The sequence below is a fragment of the Dipodomys merriami genome, unplaced genomic scaffold (genome assembly GCF_024711535.1).
Source record: "Dipodomys merriami isolate MVZ:Mamm:240054 unplaced genomic scaffold, mDipMer1.0.p SCAF_20, whole genome shotgun sequence".
NCBI lineage: Eukaryota > Metazoa > Chordata > Mammalia > Rodentia > Heteromyidae > Dipodomys > Dipodomys merriami.
In genome coordinates, this window is record NW_027203382.1 from 17,393,123 (window position 1) to 17,413,994 (window position 20,872).

The 20,872-nt window shown below is 35.4% G+C and overlaps 1 long non-coding RNA gene across 1 annotated transcript in view; it reads right to left on the bottom strand.

Annotated features, from left to right (window-relative positions):
- Positions 1-6,002: 6,002 nt before the first annotated feature.
- Positions 6,003-20,872, bottom strand: part of LOC138832828 (uncharacterized) — a 29,789-nt gene continuing 14,919 nt past the window's right edge. Inside the window, exons 3-5 of the long non-coding RNA XR_011373700.1 lie at positions 10,673-10,769; positions 8,697-8,866; positions 6,003-6,342 (exon numbers count right to left, since the gene is read on the bottom strand). This is a non-coding gene — a long non-coding RNA (uncharacterized lncRNA). The remainder of the gene's footprint in view (positions 6,343-8,696; positions 8,867-10,672; positions 10,770-20,872) is intronic.

The window sequence follows — 20,872 nt, forward strand, 5'->3', positions numbered from 1 at the left end:
CATTAAACAGACCCCATATCAAGCATCAAAATGGAAACAGCAATAAGAGACCTCCCACCCAAAGAAAGCCCAGGAACAGATGGATTTACAGCTGAATTCTACCAGGCCTTCGATGCAGAACTCACACCAATATCCAACTCTTCCATGAAATTGAAAGTGGAATGTTACTTACAAACTCTTTCTATGAAGCCATTGTAATACTCATCCCAAAAGTAGGCAGGGACTCATCAAAGAAAGACAACTATAGATCCATTTCTTTGATGAACATCGATGTACTCTTTCCACTTCTATTCAATTTAGATTTAGAATGCCTAGGTGCAGAAATAAAATGCAAACATAAATGGGATCCAAATAGGGAAAGATGAAGTAAAACTCTCCCTGTTTGCAGATGACATGATCATGTATTTAAAGAACCCCATGGACTCCACTTTCAAGTTACTCAAACTGATTCAAAACTTTGGCAAAGTAGAAGAATACACTATTAACCCTGAAAAATCTATTGAATTCTGTATGCCAATATTGACAAGAGCACAGCTGAAATCAGGAAAGCAACTCCCTTTGTAATAGCCCCACCAAAAAAATACATAGAATTTACCTTAACTAAATAAGTGAAGGACCTTTATGGTGAAAACTTTAAAAAGCTGAAAAAGGAAATTAGAGAAAAACTATGGAAATGGATAAAACTCCCATGCTCTTGGATAGGGAGAATTAGCATCCTGAAAATGGCAATACTGCCAAAGGCTATCTACAAATTCAATGTGATATCTATCAATATCCCAAACTCATTCTTCAATGAAATAGAAGAAGCAATCCAAAAATTCACATGGAACAATAAAAGACCCCAAATAGCAAAAAGAATCCTTAGCAGAAAGAACAGTGCAGGAGGAATATCAATATCAAACTTCAAACTCTACTACAAAGCCATAGTAATCAACACAGGTTGGTACTGGCATAAGAACAGACCTGAGCACCAATGGAATTGACCTGAAGACCCAGAAATTAACCCACAAACTGATAGCCATCTAATCTTTGATAAAGGAGCTAAAGAAATAGAATGGAAAAAAGACAGCCACTTCAGTAAATGGTGCTGGCAAAATTGGTTGAACACCTACAGAAAACTAGAGCTAGATCCTTATATATCACCCTACACCAGAATCAACTCAAATGGATAAAAGACCTGGGAGTCAAAGCAGACACCCAGAAAACATTACAGGAAGGAATAGGAGAAAATCTAGGGCTCCTTGGCACAGGCCAACAGTTTCTTAATGAAGACCCAGGAACATAACAAATCAAAGAAAATTTGGACAAATGGGATTGCACAAAGCTTCAGAGCTTCTGCAAGGCAAAGGACATAGCTAGCAAGATCAATAGAAAGCCAACAGACTGGGAGAAGATCTTCACTAGCCATAAAATGGATAAGGGTCTCATACCTAAAATATACTTAGAACTAAAAATAATAAGTCCCCCAACAACAAATTTTCAAAGTATCAGCTTCCTGATTAATAGGTGGGCTATAGTCTTAAAGAGAAACTTTTCTGAAGAAGAAATAAGAATGGCCAATAGGCACATGAAGAAATGCTCAACTTCTATGGCCATAAGATAAATGCAAATCAAGACAATAGTGATATTCCACCTCCTCACTCTAGTTGGAATGGCGATAATCAAGAAATCTAATAATAACAGATGCTGGAGGGAATGTGGCCAAAAGGGAACCCACACTACATTGTTGGTGGGAATGTAATCTTGTTTAGTCACTTTGGAAAGTAGTATAGAAGTTCCTCTAAAGACTACACATGAAGCCTCCCTTATGCTCAGCAATCCCACTTTTGGGCATTTTCCCAAATAATGACAAACAATGCTATACTAAAGCTATCAGCACAAATATATTTATTGCAGCATTATTCACCATATCTAAGATATGAAACTAACCTAAGAATATATATATATATATATATATATATATATATATATGAATTCTGTGCCTTCATTAGAAGGAATGACACTGCCACATTCATTAGGAAATGGAAAGACTTGGGAAAAATTATAATAAGTGAAGTAAGCCAGGCCCAAAGAAACATAGGTCCCATGGTTTCCCTTATCTGCAATACCTAGTATATGTCTAGGACCAGCAGAAAAGGTCAAAAGCTATGTAAATATGACCTTATAAGTTGATGCTTAAGGAAATGAACCTCAAGATCGGGACATGTGATGTTTTTCCTTTGTTGCTGTTGTTTTTAAAGTACATATAATAATCTTATAAATGCGTTAGAAACACATGCATGAAAGAAATGAAAACATTAAAATACATATTTAAGGGTTCATTTTCCTAACATCACATTATCTGACCTTTTCCGCTTGACTCATACCTATACTAGATATTGCAAATAAGGGAAACCATGGGACCTATGTTTCTTTGGGCCTGGCTTACTTCACTTAATATAATTTTTTCCAAGCCTTTCCATTTCCTAACAAATGGGGCAATGTCATTCTTTCTGATGGAGGCATAGAATTCCATTGTGTATATATACCACATTTTCTTGATCCATTCATCTATTGAGGGGCATCTGGGTTGGTTCCATGTCTTAGCTATGGTAAATAATGCTGCAATAAACATAGTTGTGCTGGTAGCTTTAGTGTGGTCTTGTTTGTAAACATTTGGGTAAATGCCCAAAAGTGGGATTGCTGGGTCATAGGGGAGATCTATGTGAAGTCTTCTCCCCCACAGTGTAACCCCCGCTTTCACTATATTTGATGTCAGTATAACATGTGGAGGAGATGGGGACAAACAAGTTGTTTAAGGATTCAGGTGGACCTGTTGCAACAATGAGAAGCACAAAATGTCATGTCAAAACCAGCTTTACAATGTAGGTGTGGGGGGGGGAGGGGGTATGATTGTGGGGGGGGAGGGGGTATGATTGGGTGGGGGGGAGGGGGGTGGCTGGGAAGGGATGTGAAGGGTAAACAAAGGAGGAGGCTGCAATGCTTGGTAAGAAATGTATGCATTATCCTGCCCATGTAATTGTAACCCCTCTGTACAGTATGTTCTCAAATAAAATAAAATAAAATTTTAAGTTAAAAAACAAATAAAGTACTTATAATGTACTATGTGACTTCTTTTGCTTCTTTTGTATGTTCTTCCCCCATGGCATAACTCTTGGTTTCACTGTAGTTGATTCCAGTGCCCTACATCTTGTATGTCCAATTTTCTAATTTGAAGAGAGGAAGGGAAATAACAAAATGCTGAAAGAAGGATAAATTTTGACACTTTGTAACAATGAGACACACAAGATTCTATCTTGAAAACAAACTCTACATCTTGCAGGAGGGGGGAGGGAGCAGGATTTGGGGAGGTGGGGCCGGAAGGGATGGTAGGGGAAAAATTTTAAATTCTTGATATTTATAAGTTTATATGTTGACAGCAATTATATGGCTATTGGCAGCATCCTTGTTATTATTATTGCTATCTCAGGATTCTATTACAGTTTTGTTTTATGGATATCATTTTCAGACAAAATTTATAGGATGTCTAATATCTTGCAAATAACTTAGGTAGGGGACATGAGATATATTTGACTGAGTGACCAATTGCTTCACCTTTCTGAGGCTCTGAACTCAATTTTCAGCATTATAAATATAAAAATAAGAAGAATTTGAGATAGAATTATGAGGTAGTAGTATAATCTATTTTATTTTCAATCAGGCCCCCATGTGTAATGAAAATAATCCATGATATTTAAGAACACAGTGCAAAGCTATTCTGAACAGAAAAGTTTCAGGCTCTATTTCAAAAAAATATATTTCAATCTCAATCATCCTCTCTATAAAAAAGAATTTTTTTCATATTTAGTGTGAACTGATTATGGATATGCACAAACATCTTCTTAGAACAATCATCTCCTAATTGCACAATTGGTTCTAAACTTTCCTCAGTGATCCTAGTTAATCTTTCTAGTAACATTGTTGCTGTTGCTATTTTGTGATAATTCCATAAGCTTAGAATGGTGTGTTTTTGTACCAGAAGAATGGTCTTTTGCCCATTATTGGAAACTCATAAGTGAATGGACAATAGTCACATTCTTCAGCTACTCTGTAACTTTTATATTATGGAAATCTCAGTTTTCTTCAGCTTATCCTCAGCTTTTACTCAAAATAGAGGAAGAAATCTGAACTTCAAATATTTTTCTTGGATCCCAGAAAGTCTACCTTCAAACTACCAAAGTCTCAATCTCAAAGAAATCTTCTCATTGAGATGAATTTTGCTTTATCTATTCTTGTCAAGGTTATGCTATACATATTAAAGAATATTTGTTTATTTTTAATATTATTGTGTGGACATTTATTTTTATATTCTGCATCTACATTTAGTAACCCATATGGATATCATTATAAGGTTGTAATGTTAAAAAGTTATGCATATAAATGTTGATAAAGCATCAAGAGAACACAATATTTGTTTATACCAGGTGGATGGCAGTCAATAAATGGAGTAACAACACTGGAATTTCTATAAACATATCAAAGACAGTACTTTCCAGTCCTAATTTTTCATTACGCCTACATGTAGTATAGAATGTAATTAAACATATTTAACAAAGTTGTTGGAATAATTATTACATAAGAAAAAATGGAAGAGATAAAACTCTTCATATGGTACAAATCTGCCACTACAAGAAAAGCATTCTTCTACAAACAGACTTCATTTTATATACAAAAAGAAAATACCTATGCAAATATGCTTTTAAAATATATTTATGCATATATCTTCACTAACTTTATGTTAAGTTCTTTCAAACCTAGGACAATGACAAAGGAACTGAGTTTAAAAAATGTTTTACTATCTTCACTATGAAAATAATTAAATTAAAAATACAAATGGAAAGGTAGTCTATTTTCCCTTTTCATTAAAAAAATGTTTTGACTACACTCTTGCAGCTCTATTAAAAACAATAATAACTCATTTGTTAATTTTAATTTGTTAATTTGTTAATTTCCTTGTCATGAAACAATTTTATAATGGAAATCAAACAAGCTCTCCAGTATGTTAAAACATTTCCCATGGTTTTAATAGCTCGGGTTTTATTATTTCTGTGATGATCTAATGTATATAGGAAGAGCTTACTACTCTGAAGTCCTCAGGAAGGAGGTGCAAAGAGTTTAAGTGTTGAGAGTATTTCACAGAGAATGTTTTTGCCAATAGCAATGTGACTCACTGATCATGGTACGCACCGTTGAGTTAAGTAAATATCCATGAAATCTTTCAACATTACACTGGGGGAAGAAAATATAGCTTTTAAAGCATTTAAATGATGGTAATGTAATATAAAAATTTAGCATATAATTTCATTAGAAGTAGGGTAATTTCTACATCAGAGTAGCCAAGTTGTACAATTCTCTGATGATTTATTAACAACTTACTCAGTCATATGCATTCACAAAAGGAAAATTTTCTGCTCATAAAATGACCATAAATACTATAACTCATACTGTGAATTTATTATCAAATTATACCCTTTAACAGTGATAAGATACTGGCAATGTGTGTGTGTGTGTGTGTGTGTGTGTGTGTGTGTGTGTGTGTTTGTATCTGTGTAGTGCCTCTGTCTCTCTGTGTGACTGAAGTTTCTGCTCAGAATTTCTACTTTCCCATCTAGTGCTCTACAACTTAAGCTACACTTTCAGTTCTTCATTTTGCTAGTTATTTTGGAGATATAATCCAGAGAAATTGATTCCATGGTCTTGTACTATAATCCTCCAGATCTCAATTCTCTTGAGTTTCTTGGATTCCAGGTGTGAGCCTCTAGAGTCTGGCTGATGTTTAAATTCCTATAATAATGTATTTTCAGATATCAAAGACAAAACATGTAACAGCTGATAAAGGTTATGACCTTTTAGACATAATGTTTTCAATCTTCGAGTCTGTGAAAAATATTCTGTGGATATTATCATTTGTAGTGTAAATTTTTATTTTGTGCTAGGTTGAAAATAGAACATAAGATTCTCTTACTATGCATTGAGGTGGCAGCTTTACACATCAAGGCCAGTACTCAAGTCAACAGTACATATTTTAAATATGCTCTGTTGCTAAATTATTTGGTTGGTGGATCAGGTGTATAAAGAATTTTCTGATATGACGTATTTTTAACTTACAGTTCTTTTTTGTGATTTCACCCCATTGTACGCAAAAAGTATCTGTGCTGTTACTGCAATGTAGTCACAAAAATCTACAATATATACTTTGAAACACAGAAGCTCGTTCAGTATTCATAGCTGAGATGCTGATGTATTTTTCCTTGAGGAGACATTCTGCAAGGATGCTTTGTTGCGGGAAAAGTTCATACCATCCTGAAATAAACAAACAGTCCATAAACTCTAGAGTAGCAGTCAGCAGTAAACAATCAATCTGTGAAACATTCACTAGACTGGAAAAAACTCTTTTCGATACTGAACAATTTCTTCAAAACTTTTACTCACTCATGTATCTAGCAAACTTCTTTGAAAATGCCTAGTTTAAAGAATATGTAATGTATGACTAGAACTAGTAAGAATGTTTTCAGCGACATTTAGCATAGGTGATAATGTAGAAGCCTGCAGCTATAGAAAACATGTCAATCAAAATATGACTGATTCTTCAAGGTGACCTTGTATATAACTGTGTGAAATTTTGTTGGAAGTATTTCAGGCTCATGACAATGAATCTCACAACTGTAGTTATCAGGAAGATATAAATAAATAAATATATAAATTATTAGGTTAGAAATATATATAAATATATGTAATATGTAAAACTATTTATATATAACTTTTATATAGTTATCATAATGACATTTATATACAATTACATATATCTATACATGGGAATACATACAAAGACAAAGAGTTATATATAACTATGTAGTTATAGATACATATATCTATATATCTATATATAATTTTATGTAGAGGAAAAAAGAAGGGAGTAAGTGTGCTGGAGGATATAAGTAAGAGAGAAGAAGGAGAAGGAGAGGAAAATAAAAAAGAAAGGAAAAAGACAAAAGAGAAAAGAAAAACTACAATGAAACAAAACCAAAACACCACAACCACCACCTTATATTGAAGAATAATTGTAATAAAGAGAATTTGTGTTATGTTCCCTGAACCCTAATGCTGCCTTCTCTAAAAAGCCTAAGGTAATTGCTATCTCCTGTCATATTACAACTCTTAATTTTGAAGAGAGAAATGTGATATAAGGAAGTGTAGGATATTATATGTGTACATATTGTTTAAATTGTATAAATGCATATCTCAAATCATCACATCAGTAGACTCAGAGCATTCAACTTGGAGATTTTTTTAAACTGAGTCTCTAAAATTGATGAGAGAGAGATTGAGAGAGAGAGAGACAGACAGAGAGAGACAGAGAGAGAGGGAGAGAGTTTCTCAGTGTGTTAGGGATCAGGGCTGTTCCCTACTGAAGTTTATATAGGAATATGCCCGAGTTAGGACCTTTTTAGAGGAAGATTCCTAGTTTAAGTTGGACTTTGACTGTAATTGCTACTAGAGCTATATGCAGCTATTTCCATCAGAGATACTGGGTTGGGAGATGTGATGGCAAATGTAGTGATTTACATCCTTTTTTCTACATAGGTGTAGGTCCTGGTGTTGTTTTCCCAGGTGTCTCTCTGGCTGCATGACTCTCTTAGGGCATTATTGTCCACTGATAGGCATTTGGGAGAGAATCGGGAGCTGTAGTTTGCTGGCTCATAGGTGGGTCCTGATGTTTTTGTTTTTGTTTCTGTTTTTTTTCCCCAGGTGCATCCTGAATGCATCTGTCTCCAGGGGACATTGTTGTCTGCTGTCATGAGTTTGGGGGGAGGGTTGAGAGTTTTAGTTTGCTGGGGCAGTGGTTGGGTTGTGTCCCAGGATTCTTTCCCAGGTAGCTGTACAAGGTGTGAGGAAAAGTTTGTTCCTTTGCCCTTTTCCAATATGTTCCCTCCCTCTCAGGCCAGGGATCTGGTCAGGGCACTTTGGGTCACCCCAGGTCACCACAGGTAACGAAGATTTTTGAGTAATGTTACTTCAATCATTCATTCATTTATTCAGCAAGTCATGTTTTCTTTTGTTATTATCCTTCATATTATCCTCATTTAACAAAGCATGTAATGAGTATAATACGTCTTGATCAATGTCACCCCCTTTAAGCATTCTTAACCATATCTCCCCGGCCTGACCCTTCACTCATTGTTCTTAATTTTGTAGAGGATATATTGAATTCTTGACTGTCTTTTCCCACTTCTCTTCATTCATCTACCATTTTCCCCTTGACTCCACACAACCCCTTTCAAGTACCTGTTGCAGATATTTATTTTGTTGAGGTTTGTGCCTTTCTGAGAAATTACACTATTTGAGAAGCCCCTTGAATCTCATGTATTTCATTTACATTTTTATATCCTTGAATAGCACCCAACATATTTACCTATAAGTTTATAAGCTAAAGGTATCTTTCACATCTAAAGGAAAACATACATTCTTTGTCTCTCTAGGCCTGACCTCACATAATATAACTATTTCTAGGTCTTTTCATTTCTTTACCAATGGTAAAATATCATTCTAATGAATAAGTAACATTCTACTATGTAACATTCTCTTGCATAACATTCTGTGAGTAATATTCTCTTGATCCATTAGGGCATTGAGGAACATTTGCACTGATTCCATACCTTGGCTATGGAGAATATTTTCTCAATGGACATGTGTTGATGGCTTTACTGTATCCTGTTTTTTAATCTTTTGGATAAATGTGCAGGAGTAGAATTTCTGGATCATCTGTGACAAGTGCTTTGGAGTCCCATACATAGTGATGACTAAATCTTCAGTAGTGGTTATATACCTGAGCATAATAGAAAACATGAGTTAGAGTTCACTATTTCAAATTATCTGAGAGATGGTGTATTGGTAAATAGTCAGGGTATAGAGGAACTGAGAAGAGGAGTTTTGTGTGTATTAAACAGAATTGTTCATTTTCAAAGGAATGAAGACAAAGCTCAAGTTATAGATCATTTGCCCAGCAAGAATGAGCCCCTGAGTTCAATGTTTAATCCTTAGTATGGAAGCAAGGGTGGGGGGAGAGAAGGAAAAGATAGGAAACGGACAGAAAACAAACGCTGTTGAAATCATTTCATGTGAGGTGAGAGATTTTGTGAAGGTGTTGGCCACAGACAGATGAAAATCTATCGATGGAATAGAGCAATTATGAGCTGAAAAGTTGGGTGTGCTAATAAATATTTTGCAAGCAGCAGACATTGGTAGCTCTTGCTTGTAATTTTAGCTACTTGGAAGGCTGAGATTTGAGGGTCATGGTTCAGAACTGACCCCAGACAGGAAACTCTATGAGATTCTTATTTCCAATTAATTGAACACACAAAAATAATCTGGAAATGGAGCTGTAGCTCAAGTGGTAAAATGCTAGCCTGGAGCTAAAAAGCTCAGGGAAAGTGCTTAGTCCCAGGGCCAGAGCAAGGCCCTGATTTCAAGCCCTATGACCAGCACACAGATACACACACACACACACACACACACACACACACACACACACACACACACACACCACACACACACACACCACACACACACACACACACACACACACACACACACACACACACACACACACACACACACACACACACACTCCAAAGGTTTTAGAAGCATAGAAATAGCTTTGTAAGCCTGGTCACTGATTTTCAGATGTTGCTGTGGATGAATGTTTTACTAGAGATCATAGTTTGGAACTTCTGCCCCAGTGCAAAAATGTTGAAAGGTGGAATTTTAAGTGATGATAACTCTGCTCTCATGAATTGAAAAATGCAACTATCTGGAGTGGGAGTTCATTAAAAACAGGTTTGACTCGTTTTCACTCACATATGTTCTCACCTGAAAGATGACTTCCACAATGCTATGAGGCACAAGAAGGCCCTCACAGGCAGGTTCTCTATTTTAAGAGGGACATGTAAGATATTTGCAAATGCCATTGTTTCTAACATATTTATAAGATGATTTCTTTATTGCTTTGTATGTCTCTTCCCCATGGTATAACCCCTGCTTTCACTGTATTTGATGTTGGTATAATTTGTGGAGGGGAAGCAAAAGAACAGATCGTTTAAATAGGGATACCAGTGGACCCATTGCAACAATGAGATGTACAAGTCATTATGTCGGAAAAACGAACTTTACAGCTTTGGTGTGTGGGGGGGGAGAGGGGGGTGGGATATGGGAAGGGATAGGAAGGGGAAACAAAGGAGGAAGCAACAATGCTTGATAAGAAATGTACTCATTATCTTGCCCATGTAATTGTAACTTGTCTGTACGGTATTTTCATAATAAAAATTTTAAAAAAGTTTCACATAAAGGGCCCTTACTGTCATGTAACCCAATTCTGCCTTTTAGTATATAAACATATTTCACATGAGGGACAAAAATACTGTTATTGCTTTACATGCACATTAGAGATCAACGAAGAGATCAATTGATGGTGAAAAATAGGTTTCTACTGGAATTTGAATTTACAAGTAGCAAGCAGAGAAGTAGAGAATCTTTTATATGGTAATATAGTAACTTATCAACATCAACTCATGTTTTACTAATGCAGATACAGACACTTATATAGAGATATAGTGGTTAGATATTTCTTACCTACCTAAATTATGATATTGATATCCAGAAACCAGCAAGCATGCCTTTCACATCAGAGTGCCTTTTTGATATCATTCTGTAATGTAAGTAATCAGGGTTTCCTAGAGAAATGATTAACATTAAAGCTGAGTTATAAAATATGTAAGATGATACATGAAGATCTTGTAGTATCACCTACACACACAGACACACAGACACACACACACACATATACACACACACACACTTCAGGAAGACATGCAAAGGAGGAGAGGAGACAACATTATGAATAACCTTCAATGCTTTAAGTAATGACATAATAGTTTTGAATTAAATTTTATTTGAAAGGATAAAACAAATGAACATAAGTAGTCCTAAAAATAAATAACAAAAATAAGTGGGAGGAAAGACAAACATCTCATTTAGAAGAACTTCCAATAACTTATATGTGTATTTTTCCTATAGAAGTGTAGTATAATTCTTTGTCCTTTAGTAAAGACTTCCTTCTAATACAATACTGAAAGCCAAAAAGAAGACATTCATAGTAGATAACCTGACAAACACAAGATATTTAGGTCAATTATCAGCTGTGAAGGACCACACTGAGATATGGATCAGATATTTTTTTACAGTTAATATATTGCATTGAAACTTTATGGCAATCTTTCCACAAAACTATATAAAGCCAAAAAATAGATTGCTAAAAATATCAGCTTAAAAATGCTAAATTAAATTAGAATATCCTTCCTATATTATCAAAAAATTGATGAACACCCATTCCATATTATTAGTTAATAAAATAGCTCTCTGTTCCTACCTTCAAAATCTATTGGCTCACAGCAATAGCATTTCTATTTCTCTTGAAGATGTTACAGTTGTGTTGTGCTTTTGTTTCATACCTCAGTTCCCACATGGTTCTGCTGTGAAGTGATGTTTGGCTAAATGGCTCTACCAACATGAATTAGTTGATTCTTTTCTCTATTTCTCCTTTTTCAGGAAGCTGACTTAGAATGTGCCCAGGACAGCACAGCCAGGTTTAAGAGGACATACAGAAGCAGAGAAGGCCTATGATCAGGCTGGTGGAATAGCAATTCTTCAGTGGTGTATCAGCCAAGCATGGGCCCACTGACATCAGTGTCACAGGGCAGGCTCGACTGAGGAATGGAGAAATAAATTCTACTTGGTAATGAGAGGAGACAAAAATAACTGTTGTAAGTTAATAGGTTCATGGATTGCAGGAAATAAATAATCATGTCTGTCTGACAATTAAATGTGCCCATACATATAGATCTCTTAGGGTTCAAGTTTTTTAAAAGTGTGTCTGACTTTTCTATTAGATTTAATCTTGAAGGATAGATTCAGTGCCTGAATCAATATTTAGGATATGAATTTTGTAAATTAGTAATTCAATAAATATTAAATTCAGCTCTTTCTGAGTTAAAAAAAAACTAATTTAGGTATATATTTCTAGGTTTCTCAGGAAATTAAAAACATCCAAACTATTCACTAAGAATGGAGCCTTATTGTAAAGCAGATTTACTCTGATTCCTTCATCATTTTACAGAAAGATACATTTCTATTTTCTCTGAGGCTTTGATTTATTACCATGAGTGTGGTAATAACCTAATAAACCACAACAAGTGCTATAAAAATGAAGAAAATCTTATGCATACCTTTGTTTTGTATATTTGTGTGCATTAGAAGGAAGAAACTAGATTTATCAAATTTTTTTAAATGGCAACATTTTTGTATATCTTCTTAAATATAGTAATATAGATTTTTGCAATATAGATAATGATAATTTTTGCAATCACAAGTAGGAAATGTTTTGTTAATAGCTCCATATCTAAGTAAATATACTTGAAAGCTAATGCATAGAGATTGGAAAAAGGAAGAACGGGATTGTGGCAGAGGAGATGAATTTGCTCAAACTGCAGTCTGTGTGCATGTGCAGAAATATCACAATGAAACTCCCTTTATATTATTAGTGCATGTAACTCAAACATAATTACCAAAGATAAAATTCTGTTTAGAATAGCATGTAAACTGCTCATGTTAGAAATATCTTCTCATCTTTTGATAATAATAATGTAATGAGCTGGGTGCTGGTGGCTCACTCCTATAATCCTAGTTCAAAGCCAGCTCAGGTGGAAAGCCAGTGAGTCTCATCTCCAATAAACCACTCAAAAAACAGGAAGTGGCACTGTGGTTCAAGTGGTAGAGTGCTAACCTTGAGCTGAAGAGTTGAGGGACAGCACCCAGGGCGAGAGTTCAAACCCCACAACCGACAAAAAAAAAAAAAAAAAAAGTAATGAATAGTCAAAATTAACAACACTTTTCCAGATGTGCTCCATACAAAGGTTCACTTAACACATGGCTAAATCTTAGGGGGAAAAAATCTATTGTACTAACACTTTAATTTTGTAATATCCAATAGGGAGATTGTTGTTAACCTCTGAAATGCAATTGCCTCAAAAATGAATAACTGTCATATTTGTCCCTATGTGGCTGATTGTATAGTTTCTCTTGCTGACCAAGTGAAAACTGTTACTCATATTAAATTTAAATGCAAGTTAAAAATCTAAAAATAAACACATTGAACTAGTTCATAAAAAATATACTGAATGTCTCTTCAAGAGTACAAATAATTAGGAAAATTATTTGACATATGGTAGCAACTTCTTGAAAATCAGAAATAATTAAGCTTATTTGTCAAGTAGAAAGACAGAATTACATTACTTAATGTGAAAAGAGAGAGGGATTATCCAGAATATTATCTAAAAATATATTCTTATCATGAGGACAAGAAAGGTACTTATAAAGAAACTTTTTCTAGGGGCTGGGAAGGAGGCTCAGTGGGAGAGCGCTTGCCTTGCATGAATGAGGCCCTGGGTTCAATTCCTCAGCACCACATAAGCAGAAAAAGTGGGAAGTGGTGCTTGGCTCAAGTGGTAGATCCCTAGCCTTGAGCTGAAGAGCTGAGGGACAGCGCCCAGTACCAGAGTTCAGGCCCCACAACCGACCAAAAATAAAAAAGAAACTTTTTCTAGATTAAAAAGGTAAAACTTCTGCTTTGACATATTCAAATTTTATATCAATTTAAAAATTATCTCTTACATCAGAAGTTCTAATGCATAACATTTTAGCACTTTTGTCACTGATAGTATTATGTTGAAATAAGTTGAGATCATGTTGAAAAAATAATTGCCTTACCCAAGGACTATTAATAGGTAACTCAAATCAATTCTTTTGACAAGTAGAATTAATTTGATGATCACAAATACTAAATAAAAACAAGTTTTGAGATGGTGGAAACTCAGATGTTTGAATGTAAAGTTGCTGTAGAGAAAGAAAATAATTATGATTTGCTAAATACCTTGGAAAACCAAAATCTTGAAATAAATATCATTTGGCCATGAAATTATATTGTTAGAAGATACAATTAATTATGACCCAAATGTCCTACTTTGATTTTCCACAGAATGTTAAAACTTCCTACCTGAAAGATATTCTATAGATTTTTATTATTAAGTTAATTAAATTTATCTACATCAATAATTAAATTAACTCCAATGTTTCTGTTTTATTTTGCTTTTTATCTCCAAATAGTTTATTTTTTTCCCTGAGATCACAACTGCCAAATATTTTCCTTTTAATCATGTGCTAAATGTAGATAGTGATTCCATATTTGTGAGGCTATAATTAGAAATTTGAATATCATTCCCATGTTGGTGTTAAAATTTAGACTTCTGTTGAATTCTAAGGTATGCATTATTATATACACATCACATTCTGCCTGGAATTTTTATTGTTATTGTAATTGTACAGAAGGATTGTAGTTCGATGTCAGGTAAAAAGTAGTTGTTTTTTTTTTATCGTTTATTTAGTTATTTATTTTTGGTCGGTCGTGGGGCATGAATTCTGGGCCTGGGCTCTGTCCCTCAGCTCTTCAGCTCAAGGCGAGCGCTCTACCACTTGAGCAACAACGTCACTTCCGGTTTTCTGGTGGTTTAGTGGAGATAAGAGTTTCACGGACTTTCCTGCCCGGGCTGGCTTTGAACTGTGATCCTCAGATCTCAGCATTCTGAGTAGCTAGGATTACAGGCGTGAGCCACAAGCGCCCAGCTAAGTACAGTTTTTTTATGAACAGAGGTATCTCTTTATTTTTTCTTCCTATATTTCCCCTTCCAACCTCCTCCCCTGTTGGCCCCCTCTTGTCAAGTTGTATAGTTAATTCTCTTTTTCTCTTTTCAGGGGTCCTGAACTCTGGGCCTGGGCACTGTCCCTCAGCTCTCTAGCTCAAAGCTAGCACTCTACCATTTAAGCTACAATGCCACTTCTGTCCTTTTCTGCTTATGTGGTACTGACAAATCGAACCCAGGGCTTCATGCATTCAAGGCAAACACTCTACCACTGAGCCACCTTTCAAGCCCATAGTTCATTTCCAACATAGCATCTAGTGAGCATCACTGATGGGTTTGTTCACCTTTTGTCCCCCCAATTTTTGGGTTTACTTTCTTTAGCAAGATATTGTACCAAGGGCTTGCTTTAAGTCTGCTAGATGATTATCTATCAAAATTAAATTGTCACATCTTTGTTAAATATTGTAAGGTATATTCCTCTTTTGTTGTCCCTCAAAATAAAATGACACATTGAGCATCATTTAAAAATTTTTGCATCTTCAATCCTAGTTACTGAAGAGGCTTAGATCCAGAAAAATCATAGTTCAACATGACCTTGGGCAGACAAATGCTTTAGACTCCATCTTCAAAATAACCAACCAAAAACTAGATTGGAGACATTTGACCTCACATCTGTGATTCTAGTTACCCGACATGCTGAGCTATGGGATCAAAGTTCAAAACCATCTCAGGCAGGAAGTTCATGAGACTCTTATCTGCAATTAACAACCCCAAAACCATAAGTGGAGTTGTGGCTCAAGTAGTGGAGTGCCAGCCTTGAGAAAAAAGCTGAGACAGTATCCAGGCTCTGAATTCAAGCCCCAGAACCAGCAAACAAACCTGTATGTGCATGCACACCCAACAAAACCTAGATTGAGTGCAAGGCCCAAATGATTGAGCACAAGCTGAGTAAAGCTAGTCAAGAAAACTCAAAGTCCTCAGTTTAATTACCAGTACTACCAATCAAAACACAAAGTATATTTAGTAAAATGAATTAGGCTCATTCTAATCTTAGTTTAATTGATTTTGTAAGTACTATTTCAATTTATCCTCTTATATTAATAAATGAATATAAAATCATGTTTTAATAAATAGTATTTAGAAAGTTCTTTCTTTTGTAAATTCAAAAATTTTTAAATGTTACAGAAAAAATTGTTCCTTATGAAACAAATTAAAGAAATTCATCTTATTATTTATATAAAGTAAGTCAAACTAATACATTGGTTTGTGTTTTGCAAATTCTTATTTGGAAAATGAGTTTTAAAAGGATAATGACTTTTTAAAACAACACAGAAGAAGAAAATTACTTCTACAATTCCGTCTGATGAATACTTTCCCTCTATTTCCCTATACTTCCTCTCCTCTGTCTTCTCTTTTCTTCCCTTCTCCTCTCACCCATCTTCCTCTCTTTTTTTTTCTTGATTTAGGCAAATAAGTCACGTCAATACCAATAGTACTGTGATTCTAGATCAGCAGACATTTGACTTTTGTAAATAATGAGAAGTTATTTATACCATGTTATAAAAGAAATTGACATATATTATATTACTTAAGAAAATTAAAGACCAAGATTCTTTTCAACTAGAGTTCCTATTTTATTAGTTTTTCTAATTCTGCCTATCACATTGACAGTTATTATTTTTTTTCTTTCCTGAATTAAGAGTGCAGCTGCAGTTGTGAGAACTGAATATGTAACAAATCGCACAGCCTTCAAAGCTATAAGTATATTTTGAGAGAAGACCTCTAAGTTTACTTTTAATCATCTTTATTTTTCCACAATTCCCTAGACTCAAATTGTATTTTTCCAATTCCATACTTCATACAGAATTGAGCAATGAACTGTGAAGTTATAACTATGTTTCTTCATTTTCTGGTACCCTAATACACACAAGTACAAAAAAGTCTTTAACATTCACTCTCCAAAAGCATCTGACTTGAGCTACTATCCACCAAATATGACTGTTATGAAGTCTTGAACTGTAGAAGGCAGACAAGCATGAAACAAGGCTTTTCTTCAATTTTCATCTATTACTTTCCAATGAACGTGTTCAGAGAGGTAAGAATCTTTCTTCTCATAATCAAATTTATATCTGAACCTCAAAAATTAAGGTTCTAGAATGAAAATATTTTACACATATATTATTTTATTTTATGTATTCTTTGTACTAGTAACGACTATGACTTAAAAGTAAGACCTTGTACTAACTATTCTAAGTATTGCTATTAATTTCATCTTGCTAATTTTCCCAAGTGCTATTTTCATTGGGCTGTTTAATGATATCTCATGAAAGGTGCTATATTAAATATGTTCTAGATGTGGTTCAATTTTCAATTAGTTATTTGTGCTAATTACCGGACTCTTGATTGATTCCTAATGGCTTTGCTTTCACCTGTTTCTCTTCCCATTACACTAAACTCCAATCACTCTAGCAAAGAAAATAAACCTGTTTTACTTCATCTGTTTAAATTTCCTTGATTAAGAGGTAACATGGAAACAACTGTAACATGCCTCTTAATTTCTAGTGTGGAGTTCTATAATTAGTCTTTTTTAAGTGAATTCTACTGGCAATTTCCAGGAACTTCCTTTCAGAAAACAACATCTAGACTCCTCTCTGAAACTTTTGTTTTGTCCTTAAGGAAACTACAAAATTATTTATGTACATTGAGTTAAAAAGCTTGAAATTGACCTAAGGTATTACATGTACATTTGGCAAAAGATGGGGGAAGCATGCATATGTTTATTCATTGGCAGGTTGCCTTTTAGGTTTCAGAACTCAATATTAATCTCAACTGTCAGGAAACTAAAATATGGTTATAATAAAAGCACATGCTAGCGGAGTGCTCACATCTATAATAGCTATTCTGGTGATTGAAATGCTGAACATCAATTCAAGGACAGCCCAGAAAACCACCTCCCACCCACCAAAAAATTAAGCCAAAAACCTCAAACCATAGAACTTCTCTAAAATATCCAGAAAAAAGCCAGGCTAGAGACTTGGCTAAAGTAGTTGAAATCCAGCCAAGCAAGTATGCTAAGCAAATTCAAGCACCTTAGTTCTATTTGAAACTGTGTATGTAACAAAAAACAAGTTTCTTTTTTCGCTTTTGTCAGTTGTGAGGCTTGAACTCAGGGGCCTGGAAACTGTCCCTGAGCCTCTTCGTGCTCAAGGATAGTGCTCTACCATTGAGTCACAGCTCCAGTTTCAGTCTTTGAGTGGTTAATTAGAAATGAGAGATGGTGAGACAAAGGACAATGGGGAACCAATGCAACAGCTATATTCACAAGACAACATGTTTGGAAATGATCTGTACAACTTGGGTGGGGGGACTGAGGGAGAGGAAAGTAGGAGAATAATGAGGGAGGGGGGAACAAGAAATGTACTTATTGACCCTGGAGCCAGTGGCTCACACCTTTAATCCTAGCTACTCAGGAGGATGAGATCTGAGGATCATGGTTCAAAACCAGCCTGGGCAGGAAAGTCTGTGAGACTCATCTCCAATAAACCATTCAAAAACCGGGAGTGGCACTGTGGCTCAAGTGGTAGAGCACTCACCTTTAGCTGAAGAGCACATGGATAGTCCAAGCCCAGAGTTCAAGCCCCATGACCAACCAAAAAAAAATGTACTTATTACCTTATTTATGTAACTGTAACCCCACTGTATATCACCTTGACAGTAAAAAACTCTCTCTCTCTCTCTCTCTCTCTCTCTCTCTCTCTCTCTCTCTCTCTCTCTCTCTCTCTCTCTCTCTCTCTCTCTCTCTCTCTCTCTCTCTCTCTCTCACACACACACACACACACACACACACACAAGAAAGAATCTTATGGGACATTTCTGCCAGAGCTGGCTTCCAAATGCAATAATCAGATCTCAGTCTCCTCAGTAGCTAGGATTACAGACATGATCCACTGTTGCTGGGCACAAGTTCCATTTTTTAAAACATTGATTGCTACCTAGCCATTGCTCTTCAGAAATTCATTTAAAGTCAATGTTATGGGAATCCCAGTAGAACTAGATATCTGGAGACTGACAATCTGTGGTCATGATATAATCTCTGTGCCATTGTCTGATTCCCAGAAAAAGAAAAGTGGGCCCAGGAGAGTTTTGTATGACGGTCCTAATGATTACAAACAATGCCATTCATCTGCATAAAAATATTCCCTTTACAATTATTCACCAATGTGATTCCTCTCTATAGAATACGTATTTCCTTCATCAAATTTATTTATTTATTTGATTTTTTATTTTTTTATTGTGAAAAAAATGTACAGAGGGGTTACAATTACATGGGCAAGATAATGAGTACATTTCTTATCAAGCATTGTAGCCTCCTCTTTGTGTCCCCTTAAGCGCCCCCCACACCCAAACCTCACCCCACCACCCCACCAAACTTGTAAAGTTCGTTTTTGACATGACAACTTGTACTTCTCACTGTTGCAACCAGTACACCTGTATCATTATTTAAACCACTTATTTTTCCCCTTCCCCTCCACAAATTATACCGACATCAAATACAGTGAAAGCAGGGGTTATATTGTGGAGAAAGGACATAAAAAGCAACAAAGAAATAATCATATAAATGCATTAGAAACAAATGAATGAAAGAAAAAGAACATTTAAATACATATCTTAAGGTTCATTTTCCTAACATCACATTATCTGATCATTTCTGATTGACTCATACATATACTAACTATTGCAAATGAGGGAAATCATGGGACCTTTGTTTATTTGGGCTTGGCTTACTTCATTTAAAATAATTTTTTCAAACTCTTTCCATTTCCTAACAAATGGGGCAATGTCATTCTTTCTGATGGAGGCATAGAATTCCAACGTGTATATATACCACATCTGGGTTAGTTCCATAGCTTAGCTATAGTAATTAATGCTGCAATAAACATAGTTGTGCTGATAGCTTTAGTGTGGTCTTGTTTGTAAACATTTGAGTAAATGCCCAAAAGTGGGATTGCTGGGGCATAGGGGAGCTCTATGTGGAGTCTTTTGAGGAACCTCCATACTGCTTTCCAGAGTGCCTGAACAAGATTACACTCCCACCAACTATGAAGTAAGGTTCCCTTCTGTCCACATCCCCTCCAGCATCTGCTGTTGTTAGAGTTCTTGATTTTTGCAGTTCTAACTGGGGTGTGGTGGTATATTAATGTTGTTTTGATGTGCAATTCTTTTATGGCTAGGGAGGTAGAGCATTTCTTCATGTGTCTATTGGCCATCCTTCTTTCTTCTTCAGAGAAGTTTCTCTTTAAGTCTTTAGCCCACTTATTTATTGGTCAGTTGTTTCTTTGAGGATTTGTTGTTGGGGGATTTAATTTTTTGAGTTCCAAATATATTTTAGATATGAGATCCTTGTCCATTGTATGGCTAGTGAAAATCTTCTCCCAATCCATGGGCTTTCTATTGATCTTGCTAGCTATGTCCTTTGCCATGCAGAAGCTCTGCAACTTCATGCAATCCCATTTGTCCAACCTTTCTTTGATTTGTTGTGTTTCTTGATTTCTATTAAGAAAATTTTGGGCCTGTGCCAAGGAGACCTAGGGTTTCTGCTATTCCATCCTGTAATGTTTTCAGAGTGTCTGCTTTGACTCTTGAGCTCTTTGATCCATTTGGAGTTGATTCTGGTGCAGGGTGATATATAAGCTTTAGTTTTCTGCAAGTAATTAACCAATTTTCTCAGCACCATTTACTGAAGAGGTTGTCTTTCTTCCATTCTATTGTTTTCGCTCCCTTATTGAAGATTAGATGGCTATAGGTCTGTAGGTTCATTTCTGGGTTTTCAATTCTATTCCATTGGTCCTGAGGTCTGTTCTTGTGCCAGTACCAAGCTGTTTTGATTACTATGGCTTTATAGTAGAGTTTGAAATTTGGTATTGATATTCCTCCAGCAGTATTCTTTCCGTTGAGGAGCGTTTTTGCTATTCGGGGTCTTTTATTGTTCCATATGAATTTTTGGATTGCCTCTTCTATTTCCTTGAAGAATAATGTTAGAATATTGATAGGTATCACATTGAATTTGTAGATAGCCTTGGGAA